The following is a 14,684-nucleotide window of genomic DNA, read 5'->3' on the forward strand; positions in this document are numbered from 1 at the left end:
CGGATCACTAAAAATCGTAGTGTTCCGACTGCCGGATCACTAAAAATTTTAGTGTTCCGACTGCCGGATCTCTAAAAATCGAAACAATGGAACAATAAAAATCGTAGTGTTCGGCTGCGGAGTACTAAAAATCGTAGTGTTCCGACTGCCGGATCACTAAAAATCGTAGTGTTCCGACTGCCGGATCACTAAAAATTTTAGTGTTCCGACTGCCGGATCTCTAAAAATCGAAACAATGGAACAATAAAAATCGTAGTGTTCGGCTGCGGAATACTAAAAATCGTAGTGTTCCGACTGACGGATCACTAAAAATCGTAGTGTTCCGACTGCCGGATCTCTAAAAATCGAAACAATGGAACAATAAAAATCGTAGTTTTCGGCTGCGGAGCACTAAAGATCGAAGTGTTCCGACTGCCGGATCACTAAAAATCGTAGTGTTCCGACTGTCGGATCTCTAAAAATCGAAACAATAGAGCAATAAAAATCGTAGTGTTCAGCTGCGGAGCACTAAAAATCGTAGTGTTCCGACTGCGGGTCTCTAAAAATCGGAACGCTGTTAATTATAATTTCTGAGGAAAATTAAATATGTTATGGGTTGTGGGACGAGAAAAAATTAAAAATAAAAATTAATAAATAAAATGCACGTGTTTTAAATTAGTTACAAACGTTGAAAGCTTTAGTAGAAAATTAGAAAAAAAATCATCATCATTAATTGATGAATATTGTTTCTTGTACAAATGACAACAGGTACAATTTCCCCAAAATAATAAGTGTGTGGTTGTATTTATCCCGAAATCATAATGTTGACTTTAAATGTACAATCCTACTTGCGGAAAATCAGCACATTCTCATTGAGTGATATTGTTTGTTGTACAAATATCAACAGGTACAATTTCCCCAAAATAATAAGTGTCTTCAAACGTACAAGTCTACTTGGGAAAATCCACATACTTTCTTAAACTGCATTCACTGAGGAATTTTGTTTTTGGTACAAAAAGTTACAGGTACAATTTCCGCAAACATTGGGTTGTTATCAATATTTTCCGTTCCTTATTTCTTTTGTTCACATTAAAAAAATTAAGTAATTCATGAAGATCAGGAATACAAATAATCTTTATGACACTAAGTATTGTTATTCTGATACGTATATATTGAGCGTCTAAATGTGCAACCACAGTAACGTGTAATATTTTAGATTATATGTAACAAAAAATGTAAAAAATAGTATTTTATAAAAATTTGTACCGCATACATCTTGTCATATTTTCTACTAACGTTCTCAAATTTTGTAACTAATTTTATGTACATGGATATAACATGCTCATCTTAATTTGTATTTATTAATTTTTACTTGACCCAAAAGCCATCAAATATTTAATTTTCCTCATAAATCATAATAAACAGATGATTACCTAAACGTCGAACAGTAAAATTGTTACTGCTCCATTGTCCAAAAACCAGTCAGATGTTTTTCACATTTCCTACTAATTTTCATTTCTTAATTTGTATTTATTAAAAAAAAAAAACATAAAATATTAAATTTTCCTCACGAATTATAATAAACTCACGTGTGGTACATTACCTTATTGTATTGCACGTGGTACACTACGATTATTAGTTATCCGGCAGTCGGCACACTACGATTTTTAGTGATCCGGCAGTAGGAACACTAAGATTTTTAGTGCTCCACAGTCGAATACTACGATTTAGTGCTCCATTGTCCAAAAATCAAATCAGATATTTTACACATTTACTTCTAATTTTTATTTATTAATATGTATTTATTTATCCTAAAAACATAAAATATTTAATAAACACATAATAAACAGACGATTATCCTAACATTATTATTAGTGTTTCGGCTCGTGGTACGCTACGATTTTTAGTGCTCCATTGTCCAAAAACCAAATCAAACATGCATGTAACATTTCAGCTTCATTTTTATTAATCAAATTTAACAAAATATTTCATTTTCCTAAGAAAACATAAGTCCTTTGTTATTTTTTAGTGTTCCAACACGTGGTACACTACGATTTTTAGTGATCCCGCAGTCGGAACACTAAAATTGTTAGTGTTCCGGCAGTAGGAACACTACGATTTGTAGTGCTCTACAGTCGAACACTACGATTTTTGGTGCTCCATTGTCTAAAATCAGATGTTTTACACATTTTCTTCTAATTTTTGTTTATTAAATAATAATTTAATAAATAATTTATTAAATAATAATCGTGGTACGCTACGATTTTTAGTGCTCCGACAGTCGGAACACTACGATTTTTAGTGCTCCATTGTCCAAAAACCAAATCAGAGCACTAACATTTTTAGTGCTCCACAGTCGAATAATACAATTTAGTGCTCCATTGTCTAAAAATCAAATCAGATGTTTTTCACATTTACTTATAATATTTATTTATTAATATGTAATTATTTACCCTAAAAACATAAAATATTTAATTTCCCTCATAAATCATAATAAACAGACGATTACCTCAACGTTATTTTTAGCGTTTCGGCTCGTGGTACGCTAGGATTTTTAGTGCTCCGAAAGTCGGAACACTACGATTTTTAGTGTTCCGCAGACGAACACTACGATTTTTAGTGCTCCATTGTCCAAAAACCAAATGAGATGTTTTTCACATTTTCTTTTAATTTTTATTTATTGAATATATATATATATATATATATACCTTATAGTTTCAAAACGGGGTACAAAACGATTTTTAGTGGTCCGGCAGTCGGAACACGACGATTTTTGTGCTTTATTCCACAAGAACTAAATATTATTTTATTTTCATATTTTTGACCAAATTTTGTAACGTGTTTAACTAATGTAAACATATATGGATGTAACAGTTTGTCTTAATTTTTATTTGATCAAATTTAACCAAATATTTAATTTTCCTAAGAAAAAATAATACATTTATTATTTTTTAGTGTTCCAACACGTGGTGCACTATGATTTTTAGTGATCCGGCAGTCGGAACACTAAAACTTTTAGTGCTCCGCAGTCGGAACACTAAAATTGTTAGTGCTCCACAGTCGGAACACTACGATTTTTAGTGCTCCATTGTCCAAAAATCAAATCAGATATTTTACACATTTACTTATAATTTTTATTTATTAATATGTATTTATTTACCCTAAAACATAAAATATTTAATTTCCCTCTTAAATTATAATAAACAGACGATTACCTTAACGTTATTTTTAGCATTTTGGCTCGTGGTACGCTACGATTTTTAGTGTTCCGACAGTCGGAACACTACGATTTTTAGTGCTCCATTGTCCAAAAATCAAATCAGATATTTTACACATTTACTTATAATTTTTATTTATGTATATGTATTTATTTATCCTAAAAAGATAAAATATTTAATTTCCCTCATAAATTATAATAAACAGACGATTACCTTAACGTTATTTTTAGCATTTTGGCTCGTGGTACGCTACGATTTTTAGTCACACTACGATTTTTAGTGTTCCATTGTCCAAAAACCAAATCAGATGTTTTTCACATTTTCTTTTAATTTTTATTTATTGAATATATATATATATATATATATATATATATATATATATATATATATATATATATATATATATATATATATACCTTATAGTTTCAAAACGGGGTACAAAACGATTTTTAGTGGTCCGGCAGTCGGAACACGACGATTTTTGTGCTTTATTCCACAAGAACTAAATATTATTTTATTTTCATATTTTTGACCAAATTTTGTAACGTGTTTAACTAATGTAAACATATATGGATGTAACAGTTTATCTTAATTTTTTTTCATCAAATTTAACCAAATATTTCATTTTCCTAAGAAAATATAATTCTTTTGTTATTTTTTAGTGTTCCAACACGTGGTGCACTAAAATTTTTAGTGCTCCGCAGTCGGAACACTACGATCTTTAGTGCTCCGCAGTCGGAACACTACGATTTTTAGTGCTCCGGCATGCGGTACACTACGGTTATCGTTGTGTTCCGGTACAGTATCACTAAAATATTTTTTAGGGTTTGTGCTCCGGAGCGGTACACTATCGTACGATTTGTAGTGCTCTACAGTCGAACACTACGATTTTTGGTGCTCCATTGTCTAAAATCAGATGTTTTACACATTTTCTTCTAATTTTTGTTTATTAAATAATAATTTAATAAATAATTTATTAAATAATAAATAAATACATATTTATTTATTCTAAAAACATAAAATATTTAATAAACACATAATAAACAGACGATTATCTTAACATTATTATTAGTGTTTCGGCTCGTGGTACGCTACGATTTTTAGTGCTCCGACAGTCGGAACACTACGATTTTTAGTGCTCCATTGTCCAAAAACCAAATCAGAGCACTAACATTTTTAGTGCTCCACAGTCGAATAATACAATTTAGTGCTCCATTGTCTAAAAATCAAATCAGATGTTTTTCACATTTACTTATAATATTTATTTATTAATATGTAATTATTTACCCTAAAAACATAAAATATTTAATTATCCTCATAAATCATAATAAACAGACGATTACCTCAACGTTATTTTTAGCGTTTCGGCTCGTGGTACGCTAGGATTTTTAGTGCTCCGAAAGTCGGAACACTACGATTTTTAGTGTTCCGCAGACGAACACTACGATTTTTAGTGCTCCATTGTCCAAAAACCAAATGAGATGTTTTTCACATTTTCTTTTAATTTTTATTTATTACAAAAATATATATAAATATTCAATTTCCTCCGAAATCATAAAAAATTCATGTATGGTTCATTACCTTATAGTTTCAAAACGTGGTACAAAACGATTTTTAGTGCTCCGGCACGACGATCTTTATGCTTCATTCCACAAAAAACTAAATATTGTTTTTCATAATTTTGACCAAATTTCGCAATGTGTTTAACTAATTTAAACATACATGGATGTAACAGTTTGTCTTAATTTTTATTTGATCAAATTTAACCAAATATTTAATTTTCCTAAGAAAAAATAATACATTTATTATTTTTTAGTGTTCCAACACGTGGTGCACTATGATTTTTAGTGATCCGGCAGTCGGAACACTAAAACTTTTAGTGCTCCGCAGTCGGAACACTAAAATTGTTAGTGCTCCACAGTCGGAACACTACGATTTTTAGTGCTCCATTGTCCAAAAATCAAATCAGATATTTTACACATTTACTTATAATTTTTATTTATTAATATGTATTTATTTACCCTAAAACATAAAATATTTAATTTCCCTCTTAAATTATAATAAACAGACGATTACCTTAACGTTATTTTTAGCATTTTGGCTCGTGGTACGCTACGATTTTTAGTGTTCCGACAGTCGGAACACTACGATTTTTAGTGCTCCATTGTCCAAAAATCAAATCAGATATTTTACACATTTACTTATAATTTTTATTTATGTATATGTATTTATTTATCCTAAAAAGATAAAATATTTAATTTCCCTCATAAATTATAATAAACAGACGATTACCTTAACGTTATTTTTAGCATTTTGGCTCGTGGTACGCTACGATTTTTAGTCACACTACGATTTTTAGTGTTCCATTGTCCAAAAACCAAATCAGATGTTTTTCACATTTTCTTTTAATTTTTATTTATTGAATATATATATATATATATATATATATATATATATATATATATATATATATATATATACCTTATAGTTTCAAAACGGGGTACAAAACGATTTTTAGTGGTCCGGCAGTCGGAACACGACGATTTTTGTGCTTTATTCCACAAGAACTAAATATTATTTTATTTTCATATTTTTGACCAAATTTTGTAACGTGTTTAACTAATGTAAACATATATGGATGTAACAGTTTATCTTAATTTTTTTTCATCAAATTTAACCAAATATTTCATTTTCCTAAGAAAATATAATTCTTTTGTTATTTTTTAGTGTTCCAACACGTGGTGCACTAAAATTTTTAGTGCTCCGCAGTCGGAACACTACGATCTTTAGTGCTCCGCAGTCGGAACACTACGATTTTTAGTGCTCCGGCATGCGGTACACTACGGTTATCGTTGTGTTCCGGTACAGTATCACTAAAATATTTTTTAGGGTTTGTGCTCCGGAGCGGTACACTATCGTAGTGTACCTATCCACCATGGTACGGTACAGAACGGTACGGTACGATAGTATAGTGTTTATTTTCGAACACTGGTTAAGATATGTATCAATACCACCGATTTATTAAAAATATTCTTCTTAAATTATTAATCCTTTTTATACCCTCCACCATAGGATGAGGGTATATTAAGTTTGTCACTACGTTTGTAACTACTCGAAATAATCATTGTAGACCCCACAAAGTATATATATTCTTGATCAGCGTGCAATTCTACATCGATATAGCCATGTCCGTCCGTCTGTCCGTCTGTCCGTCTGTGGAAATCACTCTAGCGTCCGAACGGATTGACGTAGGTTGATGAAATTTTGGGAAAATATGTTATATTTACGTAGGACTTTTGGTATTGAAAGCGGGCTATGTAGGCCCACGCTTTCGTATAGCCCCCATACAAAATGACGCGTGACGCGTCGTCGTTTTAAGGAATTCTTAAGATATTTGGCCCATTTTACCACTGAATTGGTTGTAATTTGGTACTTTGTGTCTCCAGAGGCCAAAAAATATTCCTACCAAAGTTGGGTTATATAGGTCCACGTTTTGGTATAGTCCCCACATAAGACCCCTTATAAAGTACGCGTCATTTTAATATATTTTGAATGTATTAGACCCATTTGATCAAAGAATCGGTTGTAACTTTGTATTTTGTGTTTCCAGAGGCTAAGAAACATTTCTACCATAAAATGTTTATATAGGTCCACGTGTTGATATAGCCCCCATAATACAATATCTCCCGATTTTCGATGTTTTAAACGTTTTAGCCTCATTATCACACCGATATGGCTGAAATTTGGTATTTAGTCTTCTTTAGGCGTATAAAACTTTCCCCCAGAAATTTGTAGGTAAAGGTCCACGCCATCATATAGCCCCCATAGAACGGTACCTTCCGAATTTCGGTATTTTGAAGGTAGTGGCCACATTAATCCACCGAAAATTTGTGGTGGAGGGTATAAAAAGTTTGGCCCGACCGAACTTAACGCTTTTCTTACTTGTTATGATTTAGTTCGTAACACGTTCTCTTTTTACATCTTCAATTTTTGCACAACAAACGCATCAAAATACGTTTTTAATTATGAATAAACAATTTTTTATTAAGAAAAGAAATAATGTTGAAAAGAGATTACAAGAAACATTGTTGATTACACTATCCATCGGTAGTCTATAAAATAGTCAATATATTACACGTCGCATTACCTGTAACTAGTGAATTGACATGATAGGCAGGGAAGCCCATTTGCAGTGACAAAAGCAGGCTATAGGCTCTTTTGTGTGCCATTTTTGGGTGTAAAGTAACTAGGATCAATGAGTAACTAGTTAGATAACTTTGTCAAAGTAGACAATGGCTATTTCTTGAACAACTGGGTACAATGCAGATACTTATGTATTTTTATTCGAAGTATTAACAATCGACGATTGAATGGTTACGAATAGGTAACCGGCTAAGCATTTCGTCGGTGTCATGCTTAAGTGTTCCATACGCCATTTTTGACATTTTGAGATATATATACCTTACAAGGTTTTGAAACATGCTCTTTCAGATTTTTTTAGTCGGTTATCCTCTATCTCTTATAAATTCTGAGATATTCAGATGCCAATATGTTCCATATCCGCCTTGCGACACCGAAAAATTTATCAATTTGTTCCATATCCATAAAGCATGGCGTATGGAACAAAACAACTTTGAACTTCTTAGTTCCATATCGTTTGCCTTATGGAACAAAAAGAGACAAAAACGAATTGTTCCGCAGCAAAAATGATAGCGTTTGGAACAAAAAATTGCCCAATTTTTTCAAGTTGCGAATAATGTGTCTTATAGAACAAATTGTTTTAAAGGACTTGGTTTAAAAACTGAAGAATAATAGTTTTTAAAATCTAAATATTTTTAAATATTGTACTGTTATATGCAACTAAATTTATTTTCGCTTAATTTTAACCCCTCGTTCTAACACAAAACATATACATTAAACTAAACAAAAAATCGCGATTCTTCAAAGTGACAATAAATAAATGTAAAGGAAACATTTAAAAAAAATATCCAATGTATTTCTTTCTCATACCACTGTTTTATTTAACCCCCTGAATTTCCAGTTCTCAGTAACAATTGACAAAAAGTTGGTTTGGTGAAATGTGACATAACGTGTTCCATTTGAAGCAAACTGCCAAAAACACGAAAAAAGAACCCATGGAACAAATCAGCAATTTTTTGCAATTGTAAAAATTGGCCATAACTTCTAGACTATAACAGATATCTTACTAAAATCAACTTCTGATATATTCTTTGAGTTTAGTTAATTAGAATTGTGCTTTTAAAGTATTGAATTATTGCACCACTTTTAGAATTTATAGACTCAAACATTAACTTGAGTTTTTCTCGAATCAGGCAAATGGCGTATGGAACACTTAAGCATGACACCGACAATTTGTCAGGAGGTGCATATTTTATAATTTGCACTACGTCACAACGTAGCGCATAAAAGTAATTCGAACACGTACATCAGTTTTATTCATTTACTTCTGTTAAGCGAATACCAACAACAACGACGACGACAAACTAGCCATTCTCCCTTTGTTGAATAATTCGTACACGCTACATCCGTCCTTACGGAGATATGTATGTTACTAAATGTACATACTCGTACAAAGTTACAATATAAACGTGTGTATGTACAATGCTTGTAATTCACTAAACGTTCCCATTCATAGTTTTGTAGGAATTTGAAACGTGTGTACATTGTATGTAACTGTGGACATACATATGTATGTATGTATGTATATATGGTGGGTCAGTCGAAAATAAACAGTCTGGATTTTCGATATTTGTTTGTGCGGAACCTTCATATGTTGTGCTGACACTCTTGGCTCTCTGTATCGAAGTCAAAACAGTATTTGCCACTATCGATCGAACTACAATCTCTGTTTCTTTTTTCCCTGCGCCACCGCACGACCGCCACCACCTCATTGTCTCTCCCCGTAAAAACGCTTCCATTTGAGTATTTTGAAACTTGCTGTAGCTGTCGTCTGTCGCAGTAGCTGTGTCTTACCTGCTTTTGCCTTTGTTAACTTCTTATACTCGTTTGCCATTTAAAAAACACCATGCATCGAACTGTTAGCCACGACGTCAGCGTCGACGGCGACATCAGGTTTACTTATGTGTTTCTGCGGATCAGATGTCGGTGCGAAAAATACCATCTTTAGTCGCAGATTGACTTGTTGTTCGATTGGTTTGTCGGTTATATTTGTTTGCAGATTCGTAAATCCGTATTTCGGCCAGAAGTGATTTGAGTAAAGTAAGCAATCGAAGCGAAGTTTTGCGCTTTAACTCCCCGTGAAATCCGTATCAGTGGCGAATGTCACAATTATTTTTAATTTACTGCGATTTATATCTTTTTTCCAATTTTCTTTATACGGTCGAAACATTTTCCTTGCCCGTTGGTTTTGCGCACTTCCACAGTATCCGACTGGAAAGATTGTGCAATTAAAAATGAAGAAAAAACCTCTTGTTACTTGTGTTTGCATCGAATGCGTTTAATTCGTTCCATTGTTCACGAATGTTGATCTGGATGATGAGTCCATGTTTGCAAAATGAAGAACGGGTTGTGTTTGTATTTCCTCAAGGCCCAGTAGTTGTGTAGAATAAACTTGTGGTGGCAGTCTAAAAGGCTCGCATACAAATTGCTAAATGAATCGCGCTCTAGACCTGTTGAATGCTGAGCAGATGCAAATTCTTTCCATAAAATCATTCATATCACAGAAATTAAAAGAAATAAAATCAACAACAAAAGAGAAAAACAAACAAGTTTATTTACGAAATGTTAAATAATACAGCATAAAAATGTATTTACAGTGTTGTGCAAAAATAATCAACTACCTATAATTTTGAAAAATTATTACATGAATACGAGTAAAAATGTTTATACTGCTAACTACCATAAAAAAGAATTTACGAGAAGATTGTCATAATTGTAATTTGTGAACAGTAATAAGGTCATAATTAATGACAATTTGTTTCAGTGACACATTTATAAAGATGCTGCCAACAAATCAAGCACATAATAGTATAAACATTAATAATATACATACATAAATTAGTTCCCATGAACATCTACGGAGTAAAGAGTGGAGAATTCGCTGATATCAACCGGTGTGGCTAACATTTTGCCCGGGCGGAATTCCCACAGCTGACAATGTGATGTTTTGTTTGAACCACCGTCATTTTTTGAGCGAGACGCGCGGTGCAGCAGGAAATATAAACGTATTTTACGATAATGATAGAAAAGTCCATTATAATTTCACTAAACAAGTGAGATGTATTTAATTTCTTGTCGCTACAAAAAAGTAAATTTAATAAATGAAATCCAAAGTTGATGCAAAGTACCTGCTCAAGATGTTTTAATATACAGTATGCAAAGTTCATATTCGTACACCCCTAAAAAAATAATAAAATCGTTATTTATTCAACATTTTTTATGCAAATATAAAACAATTGATGGAATTACTGTGAAGAAGAAAGATTTAAAAATATCAAAACTAAGTTTTTATTTATTCCGTCATTTAGGTATGGACGGCGCTGGATGCAAAGTTCGTATTCTTACACCTAGAATCACTCTATATATGTGGTATTTAAGGAATTTTTAAGCAAAATATCAATAATTTTTGTTCTTTTCGCCTTTTGGAATGTCTGTGATATAAAAAAATGTAAAAATAACGATATTTTTATTGAAAATTCTGCATGAATAAAAGGTCGGACGAACATTGAAAACAATGATTATCGAGGAAATTTTCATCCTTAATAATTTGTTATTCCTCGTTATTTCCGATATGTCTTGACATAACATGATTTTCAAAACTGTATTTTAAAATTACAATAAATTTTAGACCAAATTTACAACGAAATTTGCGATTTTTACGACTTAGAAACCAAATACGAGTATGTCTTTACGTTGCCTTAGCCCGAATTGCGTTTCGTTGCATTTCCAAACGTTGGCAACATTTATTTGCATATGAGACCTCGAATATTGTTGCGGAAGAACTGCAAGTGGCTATTTTCGTCCAAAATTCGGGAAAAAATGCCATAGTTAATCATATCTATCACATTTTTCTTAAGTATTTCGAATGTTTGTCCGACTTTTTATTCATGCAATTTTTTCAATAAAAATATCGTTATTTTTACATTTTTCTACAGAAGAAGCATTCTGAGAGACGAAAAAAACAAAATAAAGTGGTATTACGCTTAAAAAATCCTTAAATACTACATATATATAGTTCTTCAAGGTGTACGAATACGAACTTTGCCACCCACGTTGGCGCCATCTATCTATACCTTAAAAATTAGTTTTGATATTTTTAAATCTTGTTTCTTTGTAGTAATTTCCATCAATTTCTTCAGATGAGCATTTTAATAACGATTTTATTCATTTTCTAGAGGTGTACGAATATGAACTTTGCATACTGTATGTATGTCATGTTATTCATGGAATTACACCATGGAGTGTGATCGAAAGTCCTCAATGGTGGTGACATGCCTGAGTGTTTCTATCATGTAAATCTCTCGACGATAAGAAGGAAGTCAAAAATCCTTGAGCCTTACACAGAGTAAAGGCCTCGGTACATACGGTCCGCTGAGAACCGCAACAACCACATGAAAACTTCAAGAAACAACTAGGCATCACTTACATTTTTTTCATGTGGTTGTTGTTTTTGATGTTGATTTTGCGTTAAACGACACTCAACGGACCGAATGTATTTGGCCCCTAAGGCTACACAATTTTTGATATTGGGGAAGACGTCCCTTGTCCCTTCTGGGATATTCGCAAGAACACTGATCAAGGATTCCGATTGTAGGTAGCTTTAATTGTCGAAGTCTTCCTTACATAATAAAAGAGGGCAAATAACGCCAATCGAGGCTTTGTTTTTTAGAGACGGCTCTAATTGTGCTTGACACTGTTTCCGAACATTTTTTTTAACGTGCAAGCCGCGAGTATGATTTGTATGCATGTGAGTAAGTCTACATATATACTCATACATACATATACATATGGATGAATTGAAGTGACTATAAAACAGTGCAGAACGGTGATACACTCATAATGGTTGAGTTAATTATTTCTGCCTTGCCATCCACCCACCACAGTCCCCTTCCCAGTCTTCGTCGATTCAATCGCAATTATTACCACACAATAAATGGTAACAAGTCAAAATCAATTCTCTACCAACTAAATTTGAATTCACAGTGGTTATCACCTACACAAGTGTTTTTTTAATAGTTAGGTCGCTGCACACTATGAGTGCCTAACAAGTAGACAACAAATATTCGTTTCTAAAACGAATCACTTTCTAATAAAGTCTGTTGGTTGTTAAATTTTTCCACTTGTTCGTAGATTTTCCGCTCGAGAGGGTGTTGAGTGTTAAAGAGTTCCCACATGCCTCACCTACCCTAAGCATAGAAAAGGTATTAAAAAAATTGTCATAGGGGTTTTTGTAGCCTCCACCATAAGATAGAGGGTATAATAACTTTATCATTCCGTTTTTAACACATTGAAATATTCATCGGAGACCCTATTAATTGTATACAGTATATACAACTAAATGTTTGCAAAAAACTCAAACATGTATACATTTTCATATTAATTGTTGTGCAAATCTTTGACAGAATATTGTTTTGAGGATCAATAGCAAGAGATCTTCAAAACAATATTCTGTCAAAATATACCAAGTTTTTTCCGATTTATATATTTATTATGATACCCTACACTACTGTGAATAGATAAAATCTATATGGGAGCTAAATCCAAATGTGAACAGATTACGATATAATTTGGCAAATATATTTCTAGACCAAACACCGTCACACATTCCAAATTTCATCATAATTAGACATACATAGCGTCTTTGGTGCATCAAATACCTTAAATCGGGCGAAAATATATATGGGAGCTATATACAAATCCGAACCGATTTCGATAAAATTTGGCACACTTATTTCTGGACCAAATTCCGTAACTCATTCCATATTTCATTGCGATCGGACTTATGTAACGTACAAATCTGAACCGATTTTGATATAATTTGGCACACTTATTTCTAGACCAAATTCCGTCACACATTCCAAATTTCATTGAGATCGGACATTTATAACGCCTTTCGTGCACCAAATACCAAAAATCGCCCGAAATTTATATGGGAGCTATATCCAAATCTGAACCGATTTTGATATAATTTGGCACATTTATTTATAGACCTAATTCCGTAACACATTCCAAATTCATCAACATTGGACAGATACAGCGAGTTTGGTGCATCAAATACTTCAAATCGGCCGAAAATATATATGGAAGCTATATCCAAATCTGAACCGATTTGCAATAGCGTTCTTCATTAGGCTAAAAACAAAATTTTCCCCAATTTTGAGCCAAATCGAACAATAAATGCGACCTGTACGTTGCGAACGGACGGACATGCATAAATCGACTCAGAAAGTGATTCTATGCATATCCCTAGAAGGAGCTATGGGTCTATCTCTTTTCCTTAGGCATGTTACATACAAATGTACTAACACATAATACCTTTACCACAGGGTGGGTGACAAATAAATGATTGTAAATATTATCAAATTTATGGTTTATTGGAGAATTACCAAAGTTATGTTCCTTAATGAGTTGTCTATCCAGTTTGGACATTCATTGGACCTTTAATGAGCTTAGTTAACCCAAAATTAAAACTCGACATGTTACACTTTAATGGTAATGGTTCGCCAATTTTTAATTTTTACGAATTATCGAGAATTTCGATTTAGCGGGTTTGAAATGCGAAGGAAATGGATTCAAGGGACCTGCAGTTTGTTATGAATTATTGAAGATTACGAATTATCTAGGTACGAATTATCGCGACTCTACTGTAATTGTGCGAAATCGGGTTCACGCAGATAATAATGACTATGTAGACATATTTAAAAGTAGGAAATATTTAAATGTAATTATTATTATAGGATGTAGTACCCAAACATATGGTATTCCAGCTTCTCCAGTAGATATTTAATTTAATGTGTAACAGGTTTTATGGTATTTTACACATTTTTGGGGACTTATTATGATAGTAGAAGGTGCATACTTTTTGTGGCCGATTCGTCCTTGTTAATTGTTAATATGGCCTCATATTTGTTATTCGTATGTACACCTTTCATGACAGCGTTTTATAACTGCATTTTATCATATTCAATACTGGTAGGCCATCATTAACGGCAAAAGTCGCAAAAATGGACAATAGCATTCAAACATTTATTTGTCACCCAAACAGCAGTAGGTAATTCTTAAACTTTTGTATAAACCAGGGGCTGGATTCTCGTTCTATGAACATTTGAAATGAAAAATATTTCCTTTATATTTTTTTCATTTGACATTTATTTCCTTTATAAAATGTTTCATTTCACATTTTCTATAATCAGAATTGAGGCCCAGTATACATTTTACATAATTTGTTGTCATAAATTAACAATTAAAATAAAAAAAATTAGAATTTTGGCTTGCAAATATTTAGTT

At 32.5% G+C, this 14,684-nt stretch overlaps 2 protein-coding genes across 3 annotated transcripts in view; one reads left to right on the forward strand and one right to left on the reverse strand.

The window, feature by feature from the left end:
- The window catches only part of LOC141402375 (uncharacterized), a 34,284-nt gene extending 25,084 nt beyond the window's left edge, over window positions 1-9,200 (reverse strand). The window contains exon 1 of the mRNA XM_073983428.1: window positions 9,192-9,200. The gene's annotated coding sequence lies outside the window, so the exon portion shown is untranslated. The remainder of the gene's footprint in view (window positions 1-9,191) is intronic.
- Window positions 9,201-9,316: 116 nt separating this feature from the next.
- ckd (cracked) overlaps window positions 9,317-14,684 on the forward strand; it is a 65,601-nt gene continuing 60,233 nt past the window's right edge. Inside the window, exon 1 of one of the 2 annotated variants that reach the window (XM_073982336.1) lies at window positions 9,317-9,437. The gene's annotated coding sequence lies outside the window, so the exon portion shown is untranslated. The remainder of the gene's footprint in view (window positions 9,438-14,684) is intronic. The other variant, XM_073982337.1, reaches the window with a different exon arrangement.

This window comes from Musca autumnalis, unplaced genomic scaffold, assembly GCF_047663935.1.
Source record: "Musca autumnalis isolate F117 unplaced genomic scaffold, ASM4766393v1 scaffold_4, whole genome shotgun sequence".
NCBI lineage: Eukaryota > Metazoa > Arthropoda > Insecta > Diptera > Muscidae > Musca > Musca autumnalis.